The sequence below is a fragment of the Danio aesculapii genome, chromosome 17, assembly GCF_903798145.1.
Source record: "Danio aesculapii chromosome 17, fDanAes4.1, whole genome shotgun sequence".
Classification (NCBI taxonomy): Eukaryota; Metazoa; Chordata; class Actinopteri; order Cypriniformes; family Danionidae; genus Danio; species Danio aesculapii.
Genome location: NC_079451.1, coordinates 52,328,534 through 52,343,533, shown reverse-complemented (window position 1 = coordinate 52,343,533; position 15,000 = coordinate 52,328,534).

Below are 15,000 nucleotides of genomic sequence, written 5' to 3'. Positions count from 1 at the left end.
AATGAATTTTGACACCCCTAATATATATATATATATATACTGTTTTACTGTCTAAAAGTGGACAGCATGCATTGGGAATTCAGTTTAAAATGGTACAATAATAGAGCTAGTATTAAATAACTGGAAAATGTTCTTTTATGAATGAAAAGAAAAATGGTTGAAAAAAATCCGCCACTGGGGAGTTTACAGTAAACGGTTTACATTGAGATGATGTTCATTTGTGTGACCAATATTTATTTTCCACCTAATTTTGATTTGTTTCTAATAATTAATAATTTAATATATGAATCAAATCCTAAAGTGAAAAAGCCACGCTAATGCGTCTAATGCACACGTTTTAAAGCAAATGCACATTTAATTAAAAAAAAAAAAAAAATTTCAGCTGCAAAAATACAAATAAATAAATAAAAATATGCTGGTATCATTGTGAATAACAGAACAATAAATGCACTGGAAAAATCTGAAAAAGCTAAATTGAGAATCAAAACAATAATCGAAAATGCTTTATATTTAACTGAGTTAATTGTGTGTTAATTGTTTAAATTTTTTATTTAAGATGAATTAACTTCTAAGAATGAACAATTTAAATGTTTAAATATTAAGTTGAATTAATTTAATTTAGTCGACTTTATTAGTTTTTATTATTTAGACTCCACGATGGACGTCCAGCGTTCTCCAGCCTCCAGCGCCTAGACTGCAGCTCTGCACAAGACATTTGGCCAGAGGAGAAATGGTCAACTGAGCCTGGTTTCTCTCCAGGTTTTTTATCCTTCACTTTGGTCAATTGGTGAAGTTTGTTCCTTCACTGTCGCCACTGGCTTGCTTAGTTCGGGTTCTGTAGAGCTGCGCATCGATAGATTTGCTCTTCAGTGTTTGGACTCTCAGCAGTGAATATTAAGTGATTTAAAAATTGTCTAATTTTCAGTGATTATAATATATATTTTTCAGTATTACAAGTGAAAGCTAATATATTCAGATTGTTTTAAAGATATTACTGATGAGTATTGTTTTAAAAAGTGAATGGAACATCATAACTATGCAATGAATAACTTGCTAGTTATCAATACAGCACGCATCTGGATGTGAAAACCGGATCCGTCTACTTTGACTAAGCAGAAGAGTAAGACCCCATCAGCAAAAGGAGGAAACGTCAGAAATATCAGGATGAATTAATAAAGTATTTAGGACACATTCAGGCAGAATGCATCTTTGCAGTTGAAACGCAGCGCTCAGGAACAGTTTAAAGCTTGTCATGTCAACTTGCCGCAGTAAACAAAGCCTGGAATGCTTGCCCCGCCTTCATGCTCGTCTTATTGGCTCACTGCTCTAGAACTGAACGCGAATGGATTGGTTAAAATCAGCAGTCAATCACTCAGTCAGCAGCCTTCAGATGACAGGAACGACAACCGCAAAAACGTAACACGCTGAAGATGCGAATGAAAACAACAGTGACAGATTTAGTTTTAGAAACCACCTAAAGCTACAAATAATGGCACATCTGATTAGTGCTCATGTGCTAAATGTTAATCCACCATCTACACTTATTGAAGAGTGGATAAAAGACTTCCATTGGCTTCAAGTCCGCTATGAAAATAACTAAAGCACTCACTGTATGTGTGACGGAATTTTCAGGTAACTGTTTGCCACATCTACACATTTTAAGCATGAGAGGTTCTGTTTAATCCTTCATTTAATCACCAGACGCTGTCAGCAGTGCAAGTGGCAGCTATATGTAAAATTTAACACCACATACACCATCGCAAAAGAGCTAGCACTGACTAAGATTAAACTAATATTGCAGCTTATGAAAGACCAGTATTGCTATTAAGATGACGTATGCAAATAAGTGATGTTTTATAAACAAATTTCGGGAGGAGCACGCGCAGAAGTTTCAGTATCAAATACGTCATTGACAATTACTCTATTATCCAATCAGTTCTTGACCAAACCCCTATATATACCAAAGCTGTCTTACCTGCAGCATCTTACGACTTTAGCATCTCTCCACCACCCCGTCACCTCACCTCTTAAGCATTACAACCCTGGGGGGAGCGTTCTGGGGCCGGGCTAGATACTTTGCTCGAATCCCTATTCCTCTCTGTTTCCTGATAAGAGGAATAACTCGAGTTTGGGTGTCTTCCCCGAGCTCAGAGCCCTCTCCCCGAACAGCACGCCAAATACACTTTATTCTGAAACTATTGCAAGCTGTGAACTCGTGAATAGGATATGTGTCAAAAGCATCTGTGCAATATCAGACAGCACCCGTGAGAACACAGCACAGTTATCATTAACAGATTCATTCATGTCAAGCAGTGTGTGCAGGGCCGGTGAGCGCTCCGTGTATCTTTTGGTCACTCAGCTATGTTATAGGAATGTATTGTCTTGTGATAACAGGATTTCGTTGAGACATATTTTCCTCAAGCATGCATATATAGTCTTCTGGCTTGTTAGTTTTGATTAGTAATGATTCCAAATGCAATAATTCTGTTTATTAAACTTGTATTAACAGTGCTCATAATTGGTGGGTGTGACTAAATTTTGGCTGGTGCGCCTACATTTTTAAAGTTGGGAGCACCAGTGCTACCCAGCAAAAATGATCATTTCGAGCCCTGTGTTGTAAAATAGGTGGGCCTTTAAGGGGCGGGGCTGCAGTTTGTGTGTGTGTGTGAAGCGGAGAGGGAGAGACAAAAAAGGAGGAGCGTTTTCTTATCGCAATGAGACTGTTTCCTCTTTGGTGACTGATTTAGATGAAATCCGAAAATTAGTTGCAGAAAAGCTAGTCCATGCTTTTATGACTTCTAGGCTGGACTACTGTAATGCACTGTTTGCTGGCTGCCCAGCATCCTCTATTAACAAACTTCAAGCTAGTACAAAATGCAGCTGCCAGAGTTCTAACCAGGTCTAGAAAATTTGATCACATCACCCCAATTTTATCCTCCTTACACTGGCTGCCTGTTAAGTTTCGTATTGAATTTAAAATATTGCTTCTTACATATAAAGCTTTAAATAATCTAGCTCCTGTTTATCTAACCAACCTTCTGTCTCACTACAATCCAACTCGCTCTTTAAGGTCTCAAAACTCAGGGCTTCTGGTAGTACCTAGAATAGCAAAGTCCACTAAAGGAGGTCGAGCCTTCTCATTTATAGCTCCTAAACTCTGGAATAGCCTTCCTGATAACGTCCGAGGCTCAGACACACTCTCCCAATTTAAAACTAGATTAAAGACCTATCTGTTCAGTAAAGCATACACTTAGTGCACCACTTAGGGGGCTTCCACACAGGTTCTGCATCTTGTTGATATACACTGTGAACATCAGCTACGCTAATTATTTTCTTTATTCTCCATTTTCACCTGGGGATACTCTTCCCGAGGCCCTCAGACTATGCAGAGTCACTGATTCGATCCAAGACCAACGACGAGATGATCCCAAGGTTTCCATATCCTGGACCAGGCCGTATCCTGAGCAGCTGCTGTGATGGTCATGGAAGAGTGGAGAACATGAGACTGATTCCTGTGACGCTCCAGAGACAGACGAGTCTTCGCTGAGGCCAGCTTCCAGCCTCCGCCACTGAGACTGCAGCTCTGCACAAGACGTTTGGCCAGCGGAGAAATTAAAATGGTCGTGCCCAACTGAGCCTGGTTTCTCTCAAGGTTTTTTTTCTTCACTTCCGCCATTAGTGAAGTTTTTTTTCCCTCTCCGCTGTCTCCACTGGCTTGCATGGTTCAGGATCTGTAGAGCTGCGCATCGTTGGATTTGCTCTTCAGTATTTGGACTCTCCGTAGTGATTATTAAACCACACTGAACTGAGCTAAACTGAACTGAACTTAAACACTACAAACTGAACTACACTGTTCCTATTTACTGTGACCCTTTATGTGAAGCTGCGTTGACACAATCTACATTGTATAAGCGCTATACTAATAAAGCTGAATTGAATTGAATTGATTTAGTTGTACCACCCAGAGAATAATAAATAGTTGGACCAAGTTACATGTGTCCTCGTTCATTCACCGGCTGCAACGAAAAGAGAAGGGAGCTAACCCCGAAACTAATATTCTTCGGCCCTGGAGTAATAAGTGAATCTCCCCTGCTATCTCCAACACCACTAAGAGACAGAGCAGGAAAGGTTAACACCTGTAACGTATAATAAATATAGTTTAAAGATTGTGAACAGCTTAAAAGAAGTTATTTTTATTGTTTGATATCTTACATTGGAGGGTCTCTGGCTTAAAAGTTTGAGAACCACTGAACTAGGGTGTAAACCAGGCTTAACTGTTATGAATACTGTCTTGCTAAACACTCATTACACTTCTGCTGGTACTTTTATCATGGTAAAACACAGCCTTTACTGCAGTGGAGTGCTGTCCACTGAGTGAACACTGATGAGGGAAAGCCCTAACATTCACAGAGTGTGTGATGAAGTTTCTTCATGCTAAACAGATTTGAGGATTGAAATTAAATGGATCTGCTTTATTTTAGAGCTTTAGTGAAGGTGGATTATTGTTGACCTGAAGGGGGAACGCTGTCTACTGAATTATCAGACAACAGCAGGGTTGAAAATGCTGAGAAAAAATCCAAATACATGATGTGAAGAGGGAGGATTGAGCTTTAGGTGAGTACCTGAAGTCATCAGAGGTTGAATTGAGTTTGACTTTAACCTCAGCTGAATGTCAGTGTGTTCAGGGGAAACACCGAGAGTCAGGATGACGAAACACTTCTGCAAATTTAACCACATTACAGAGAGCGCTGATGAGGAATGACTTCACCTGCTCCAATACATGTCAGCTGATCTGCAGAATCACACGCAGGATCAGTGTCTGAATGTGTGCAATGAAGCTTAGGATACGGGCGGCACGGTGGCTCAGCGGTTAGCACTGTGGCCTCACAGCAAGAAGGTCGCTGGCTCGAGTCTCAGCTGGGTCAGTTGGTGTTTCTGTGTGGAGTTTGCATGTTCTCCCTGTGTTGGCGTGCACATGTGTTCCCCCACAGACCAAACACATGCGCTATAGGGGAACTGATGAACTAAACTGGCCGTAGTGTATGAGTGTGAGTGTGTGAATGAGTGTGTATGGGTGTTTCCCAGTACTGGGTTGCAGCTAGAAGGCCATCCGCTGTGTAAAACATGCGCTGGAATAGTTGGTGGTTCATTATGCTGTGGTGACCCCTGAAATAGAGACTAAGCCGAAGGAAAATGAATGAATTTAATCAGAATATAAACAGAGAAGCATTTATGAGAAGCACAGACACAATTACTGCATTTCTTTAAAGTTATGCATGGTCATTTAGACAAAAAGCAGTAAATTTTATCACACACACACACACACACACACACACACACACACACACACACACACACACACACACACACACAGTCAGTATGATCTAAGAAACAAAGAGCTTTATGTATGTGTGTGTGTGTGTGTGTGTGTGTGTGTGTGTGTGTGTGTGTCTGTTAACTAGTCTTTGATGTGCGCTGCTTTATCTAACAGCCAATCAATACACACGCAGGCACACACTATCAGATCAATACACACGCTGATGGACAATAAATCCAGCATCAAAGTAAACCCACGATTCCCGCATTACTGAAGTAAAGAGGTCCGTCATCACCTCAGGACACACACACACACACACACACACACACACACACTCGGTGTTCATGCAGATTATTGCCAGATAATTAGCACTCAGAGACTCGCGCAGACTTCATTAACTGTCAGACATGCTGTCGGCTCTAATGTATGAACTCTGACACTGAGAGAAAACATCAAAGAAATCTGAATTATTACAGTTTCAACTTCAGTCAGATCTAATAATCACACACACACAGAGACACTGATACAGAGACTATAGTGATCTAAGTGACCTAAGTATTGAGAAATGTGTCCTAGCCTGTAAAAAAACTGTAAACATACAACTTTGTTACACACACACACACGCATACAAATAGAGAGAGAGAGAGAGAGAGAGAGAGAGAGAGACTTTTGACTTTTAAAAGCTATTTATTTTACAATATGTACAATTTAAACATTTCATTTATAAACTCAAAAGCTTTATCTTATTCCCAGTCAAAAAAAATGTTATTGTCTTCCATAAATACAAAACCTTTGTTAATACACCATTTTTTTTCAAAAACTAATTCATCACTGTTCATTTGATAATATTCATATTCTAAACGAATTCTTGATTCTACAAAAGCTTTGAACAAATTAATTACATTAACTTTCTGATCTTCCAAGTCAGCTCTGTATGCTTTCCAGATAGCTAATTTTGCCTGGCCAATCATAAAGTTGGAAAAAGTACAAATCTCTTTTTTATTAAAAGAGTACTTATGACCATAAATGAACATTGTATTTGTAAAATTAAGACCTAACCTGCTAAAAATCCTTTTAAGCATATTAAAAAGTGGCAATAGTTTACAGCATTCATAAAAAACGTGAAAAACGTCATCAGGTTTATTACACACAGGACAGACAAAAGAATCTGAAAAATTGCATTTAAACAAAAACATTCTTGTTGGCAAAGAACAGTGCAAGATTCGCCATTGCAAATCCCCAGACCTTTTTGGTAGAGGGTTTTTGTATAATAAACGCCAAGAGGGCGAAATTATTTCAGATTCAGACAACAAAGATCTCCATTTTGTATCTTTTCTTCCTTTTAACTGTCTGGTAAAGAAAAACTTTACACAAATATTATATAAAACTCGCTTATTTGTTGTAGAAAAATGAAGACTTTTTTCACTTTTAAAAGATAGAAGCAAGTTAACATCATCATAATTATTATTTTCAAACTGTTCTATTTTTGGCGCTACATGCATTTCTGGAAAAAGGACTTCCGTGAAGTTATTTGACATGGATTCAGATATATAATCTGATAAGGATTGAGGGAAAAGAAATTTTTAAATTTTTCACAATATTTCCCACTATTCTTTCTGATCTACTTTTAACTTTCCTGGTGATTTCCTGTGCTGAACACCACTTTCTTTCTGATAAATTCAACAAATTTCCAACTCTAGTTATTCCTGCAGAAGCAAAGTTGTCAATGTCTTTCTTTGACATATTGATCTTTTTATACAACCATGGATTATGAAAAAGTGGTTCATTAAGCCCATAATGTGTCCTCTGCTCTATTTTAAAAAAGTTCCAAGCTTTGAACACAGATCCATAAAACTTTATATCAGTCTTTTCTTTCAAACTATTCTCTGAAATTAAAAACATTTGTTTATCAAACCCCATCATGTTTTTTTTCCGTAAAATTTCAAGAGCAAGACTGACCCACGGTATTGAGCTCGAAGAATAAAGCAATTTTTGGGCAGTCTGTAGTCTCATTGCATTAACTTTGGAGACTAAATGAATTAAACCTTGACCACCTTCATTAACAGGAAGAGAAAGTACTCCGGATGGCAGCCAATGATGTCCATACCAAAAGAAGTCCACAAAAGCTTTTTGAAGTTTTAACAAAAAATCTTTAGGAGGGTCCAGCACTGTCAATCGATGCCATAACATTGAAGCAGCAAGATTGTTCACTACTAAAACTCTGCCTCTATAAGAGAGTTGTGCTTGAATCCATTTCCATCTATGTAACTTTCCAGTGATTTTCTCAATAAGTCCTTCCCAATTCTTTTCCATAAATTTTTCAGTACCAAAGAACAGTCCAAGTATTTTGACACCTTCTTTGTTCCAGAGACACTGATGTGGAAGCTTTGGTGGAATCCGGTCTGACCAAGAGCCAAGTAGCAGGGTATTAGTCTTTCCCCAATTAACCTGTGCAGAAGATGCGTTTTGAAATAAGTTGAGACAAGACAGTAGATTTGCGACATCCTCTTCTGATCTGATAATCACTGTAATGTCGTCAGCATAGGCTGTCAGTTTTACTGTTGGTATAGACAGAGAGTTCGAAGATGGAAAAATTAGACCTTGTAACTTCTCTCTCAACATCTTCAATAATGGTTCAATAGAGATTGCATACAAGAGACCAGATAAACTACAGCCTTGTCTTACTCCTCTCTGTACTGGAAAGGGTCTTGTCAAAATTCCGTTGATTTTCAACATGCTGTAGACATCTTTATACAAAAGACTTATCCATAAGATAATCTGTTTTCCAAAGCCAAACCTCTCGAGTGCTGTAAATAAGTATTTGTGGTCCACTTTGTCAAAGGCCTTTTCTTGGTCCAGACACACTAGGCCAAGATCCAGTTTGTGCAAGTCAGTTAAATATAACATATCTCGCACAAGAAAAAGATTGTCAAAAATTGATCGTTTTGGAAGGCAATACGATTGATCTTTGTGAATAATTGATGTTAGAGTGTCCTTAAGACGATTGGTCAACACTTTAGATAATATTTTATAATCCGTTCCTAATAATGAGATTGGTCGCCAGTTTTTTAATAGACCAAGATCTCCTTTCTTGGGTAAAAGAGTCACCACAGCTCTTCTACAGCTGAGAGGCAGAGTTCCCAATTTAAAACACTCAAGTAACACAGCATATAAATCTTGTCTGATAATTGGCCAGAAGGCTTTATAAAACTCGGATGTTAGTCCATCTAATCCTGGTGCTTTTCCTGGAGATTGTTGTTGAACAGCTTTGTCTAACTCTTGGAGGGACAGAGTTTTTTCCAGTTTAACTTTCTCATCTTCTCCAAGTTGTGGAAGTCCTTCTAATAGCTGATCAACTGCTTCAGGGTTACAAGGTTGTGCAGTGTACAAATCTTCATAAAACCGTAGAACTTGGAGATTTATTTCCTTTTTTTCATGCATTTCCTTTCCATTTGTTAATTTAAGATGCTTTATATCTTTTCTTTCTGACATTTTCTTTTCCAGGGAAAAAAAGAAAGTTGTTGATGAGTCCATACTATTTAGATGTAAAATTTTTCCTCGTACATATGCATTATGACTCCTTTCTTCATGCAAGTTTTTTAAGACTAAATTGTATTTTTTAAGTATCTTCACAGTCTCTCCATCTTCATCTGGACCAAAGGAGCTGCTCAACTTGAGAATTTGTTGTTCTAAGAAATTAACTTTTTCTTTTATATCAGCTTTTCGATTTCTTGTATATTGTTGGCAGAAAATCTGAATCTGTGCTTTGCCAATGTCCCACCACTGGCTCAAAGTTTTATACTGTGGTTGTCTCTCTCTCCACTCTTTCCAGAAAATATTTAAAAATTGCCTAAAAGAAGTGTCTTGCAACAGGCTATTATTAAATCGCCAATAGTTATTCTGGGCTGTGCTTTGTGTTATAGACATAGTTACTGCTACAAGATAGTGATCAGAAAAACATGTTGGTAAAATGCGACTATTAAAAAATCTATTTCTATTTCCCATTTGGACATATATTCTATCAAGTCGTGCACCAGAAATAACATTATTATTTATTTTTAACCATGTATATTGTTTATCATTTGGAAAAGTTTCTCTCCAAAGATCGACTAATTTATGATATTGGACTACGGTTTTGAGAGTCTTTGCTGATAATAAATGAGGCTCAACATGGTTTCTATCCATAGTATAATCAAGAGTGCAATTAAAATCACCGGCTATAAAAATTATTCTATTATTTGGAATATCTGAAATAACATCTTGCAATTTTTTAAAAAAAGTCACTCTTCCTAAGCCATCATTTGGAGCATAAACATTAATTAGTGAAAAGCTTAAATCATATATCTTGATATCTAACATTTGCAATCTACCAGGTATAATTTCTGTTATTTTATGATCTTGAAATTGCAAATCTGCAGAAATAAGAATGGCTACTCCAGCACTGACATTTGTTCCATGACTAAGGAAAACTTTACCACTCCACTCTCGTAGCCATTGTGTCTGATTTTCCATATCTGTGTGTGTTTCTTGCAGGAAAATGACATTCAGTTTTTTTAAGCTTATAAAATCAATTAAAGAAATACTTTTTTCCGCACTACGACATCCATTAATATTTAAAGTTCCAAAATTTAAGGATGTCATAGTGTATTCTACTAAAAAACTTAGCTATATATTTTTAGTTTCTTTTGTGCTGTTTAATCATATTTACTTATTTTTGTCATACTTTTCACTTTAGTCATAATTTTCTTAAGGCGATATCGTTTCTGTCTACTCAATTCTTCAAAAGTTGCTTTTTCCATTGCCATTTTGCAAGACGCAAAAAAACGCTTCAAATCTGGAAAAAAAGCTTCGATCTGTGGTTTACGAGCTCCCTTGGTACTGTCAAGAAAATCACTTATTTGCTTCACTGTATACAGTTTTGAAGAGGATATTCCTGTTTTGTCAGTGTTCTCTTCATCTGACAAACTCCCTAGACTCTCTAGATCATTTTCGGAGTCATTGTCAGAATAAGCACATTCTGAGCTCATAGCAGACATGTGAATGAGGTTTTCTTCCACTACCTCATCTTCATCATCCTCATCATCATTATTCTCTTTCCTCACTTGTTTTCTTTCTAATAATGTGTCATCTCTATTTATTTGTATAGTTCCTTCTTCACCGCCAGTTTGTCGATCAGACATATCAGTGCTTTCGACATTACTGTTTGTATTAGTTTGATCTACAGGTGGTGTTTGAACTTCATCAGAGTGCTCGTTTACTCGGTTTACAATTTGGTCAGTTATTTGTGATTGAGATGGTCTGTCATTCTGTTTATTAGGGCATGTTTGCCTGACATGACCCTGTTCTCCGCACAGAAAACACCGCATGTGATCTGACGTAATGAAAATTGTGTAATCTTTACCATCGTTTGTGATTTTTACGGCCAGATTAAGCGGATCCTGTTGCGCGTTCAATATCATGTACGTATACCTTCGAAAAGACATAACGTGCTTGATATTTGGGTTTTTCAAGCCTAACGGGATCATTTTGATCGGGGCTGTTAGCTTTCCGTATCTTTCGAGTACTCTTTGAATGGCTTCATTCTTAATGAACGGAGGTACGTTTGATAGTACAATTTTTTTTGCTGGGCTCGACAGCGGCATTACCGGCACAAAAGTATCATTGATTGTGATTCCACTTTCAATGAGATCATCAACTATTCTGACTTCAGTGAGAAAAACAACAACTGCTTTATTCATTCTAGAAGCTGATTTAATGTTCTGTCCACCAACCTTTTCGCTGACTGCAACCAACACATCCTCCACAGATATGGAATCATCAGAAATGCATTTAAATCCATGTTTGAGCGTCAAAAGCGAGAAATCCTCGCTTGACCCCATTGTCGGAGTTTACCGACCTTGGTCGGCAAAAAAACAGCAACTATAATACAATTTAAGACTATGCTATTAACTCTTAGAAAAAACAAAATGCGAAAAACAAAAAAATATATATGGTAATTAATAAGTTAGTGAAACAAACTCTCAAAAGCGTGTTCCAAACCCCTGAAACTCCTCCCACTACCCACAATCCTGAGAGAGAGAGAGAGAGAGAGAGAGAGAGAGAGAGAGAGAGAGAGAGAGAGACACAAAAACTCCCTGTCGAACAGCGAGAAACTGCCCATCCTACTGGGGGAGTGTGTGTGCTGCGGTGTGTTAGCAGCTCAGTTTGTGCACTCCTGCCACTGCCTGAGAAACCAACAATGACCCACTCCACTGTCTCCAACACACAACTACTGGAATTTGTGGACTTACTGTTGATATTACTGTCATTACCTTTATCCTGTTTTATATATTATCACCTGTTTATATTTTTATGAATCTGTTTTTATTTTTATTAATATGTTTTTATTTTTATTAATATGTTTATATTTTTATTAATATGTTTATATTTTTATTAATCTGTTTTTATTTTTATTAATATGTTTATATTTTTATTAATATGTTTATATTTTTATTAATATGTTTATATTTTTATTAATCTGTTTTTATTTTTATTAATATATTTTTATTTTTTAATCTGTTTTTATTTTTATTAATCTGTTTTTATTTTTATTAATATATTTTTATTTTTTTAATCTATTTTTATTTTTATTAATCTGTTTTTATTTATCTGTTTTTATTTCTTATTAATCAGTTTTTTATGACTCTATTTTTATTTTTATTAATCTTTTTTAATCTATTTTATTTCTTATTAATCTATTTTTATTTTTATTAATCTGTTTTTATTTTTTATTAATCTATTTTTATTTTTTAATCTGTTTTTATTTTTATTAATATATTTTTATTTTTTTTATCTGTTTTTATTTTTATTAATCTATTTTTTTTTTTTATCTGTTTTTATTTTATTAATCTATTTTTATTTTTTTTTTATCTGTTTTTATTTTTATTAATCTATTTTTATTTTTTAAATCTGTTTTTATTTTTATTAATCTATTTTTATTTTTTTAGTCTGTTTTTATTTTTATTAATATATTTTTATTTTTTTAATCTGTTTTTATTTTTATTAATATATTTTTATTTTTAATAATCTGTTTTTATTTTTATTAATATATTTTTATTTTTAATAATCTGTTTTTATTTTTATTAATCTATTTTTATTTTTATTAATCTTTTTTTATTTATCTGTTTTTATTTCTTATTAATCAGTTTTTTATGACTCTATTTTTATTTTTATTAATCTATTTTTATCTATTTTTATTTCTTATTAATCAATTTCTTATTTATCTGTTTTTATTTCTTATTAATCAGTTTTTTATGACTCTATTTTTATTTTTATTAATCTATTTTTATCTATTTTTATTTCTTATTAATCAATTTCTTATTAATCTATTTTTATTTCTTATTAATCAATTTTTTTATTAATCTGTTTTTATTTCTTCTTAATCTGTTTTTTTATCTATTTTTATAATCTGTTTTTATTGTTATTAATCTGTTTTTATTGTTATTAATCTGTTTTTATTGTTATTAATCTGTTTTTATTTCTTATTAATCTATTTTTATTGTTATTAATCTGTTTTTATTGTTATTAATCTGTTTTTATTTCTTATTAATCTATTTTTTTATTAATCTATTTTTATTTCTAAGTAATCTATTTTTTATTAATCTATTTATATTTTTTATTAATCTATTTTTTATTATATTTTGTTTTTCTCTGTTTTCTCTGTATTATGTTCATATTTGTGTGCACTACTGCCCTTTTCCTATTTGTACGCAGCGATGCTGCCCTGCTTTGGCAATACGAATGTACAGTTATTTGTCATGCCAATAGAGCACCTAAAATGTGGAATGAGAGAGAGACAGAGAGAGAGACAGAGAGAGAGAGAGAGAGAGAGAGAGAGAGAGAGAGAGAGAGAGAGAGACCTCACAGTGACGTCACTAGCTCTAATGAGTACATTGTGTCTGACTTTGCATCTCTGAGAGATGCAAGCTCAACTTGCATTATAACCCAGGTAGCAAAGAATTCTGGTCCAGATTTGGCATAAAGCTGCCACAGCAGGCACTAATCCGGCTCTGGCCCAGGTTTGACAGAGGTGGCACCGTCTTTAAGATGTATTAAAATGTACTATTTGGCCCAGATGTTAAAAACTGATATGTGGGCCAGGTATGTTTGGCCTATCTTGACCCACATTTAAAATATTTTTTGAGTAAATAAATATTTTGTCATTTCCATCTTCCTGTGAACATCTAATGCCTTCATTTTAATCCAGGAAACAATCAAGAATTATTAACCTAATGTTTCCTGAATGTTGCAAAATAACCAAATTTAACCTACAATACATATATTTTTATAACCAAATTATTATTTTACAAATTACATTATTATTATTAGCTATTACTAACCATTACCATTATTAATGCACCTAAAGAGCAATGCTTCATGGGTTTATCAATTTCATTGCAATCGTGACACACCAAATTTGGCTTGCAAAGGCCAAACATGGGCCATAGCTGGTCCACTTCAGGTCAAGTTATGGGTTATTAACTTGAATGAGACTAGGCCTTTATATGAAAGCTAGTCTTGGTCCAGTCATGTACCGTATTTCACTGCGGCATGTGGGCCAAGCAAAAGCTGATTGTGTGGGCCACAGCTGGGCCAAAGAAATTTTGCTATATGGGAAAGGCTGCAGCCAGATACTATTGGGCCTGACTATCGAGCTTAAAGGCTGATTAAAGGCTGATTTGACCTAAGAGCAACAGCACACCACAAAAGGAATATTTTTTTCATACTAAAAAGAGTTTTTGTCCTAATCAACAGCTGAACTTTATATTTTAGAAATGATTTCTATTTCCCACAGGTGAACAACAGAGAACTGATAATGATCAGCTCAGGTAGAGCTCATGTGCTTTATTCAGTGTTAAATGCTAATAATGTGAGTCTGAATGCCATTTTACAGGACATTTATTGCCACATACTGAAAGCAGCAGCAGATAGTTCAGCTCAGATCTGGAGAATAAAATAAACCATCTGAAACTGAACTTCAGAACTGAGACTCAGTGCAAACCAACACATATCAGTGATTCAGCATCTACATTTAATCATGTTAAGGCCCGTTTCCACTGAGTGGTACGGTACGGTTCGGTTTGGTACGCTTTTATAGCTGTTTCCACTGTCAAAAAGCGTACCAAACCGAACCGTACCATACCACTTTTTCGGCACCCTTTCGAAAGGGTACCAAACACGAGAAAGGGTACCAAAAGGTGGAGCTAGATGCGCAGCTGAACGCTATTGGTTTACAGACATACGTCATTCGCTTACGCAACAAGCCAGAATGAAAACAAAAAACCCGCCATGTTTAAAATACGCAGCCGACGAGCCGAGACATTACAGCGGAATTATAAATACATATAATAACGAGCCATGGTCAACCTGGGCTCAAACAAACCTTGTCGTCGTCTTGATTAACAGCTACAAAGCCAAGAAGAAGAGCAGATTTACCCTGTGCCTTGTAGTTTTTTACGAGCCATTCTGAGGCGCGAGCGGTTTTGCTTTCTTGCTAGCGCTCGCGCGCGGCTAACATTATATCTGAAATAACAAACTTCTTGAGCTGATGATAATAACCTGCGCTTGATTATTGACGTGCTTTTGAAACCCGATCCTGTCAGACACTGACAAACGCGAGAGTGAAGCGTGAAGAAACAAAGGAG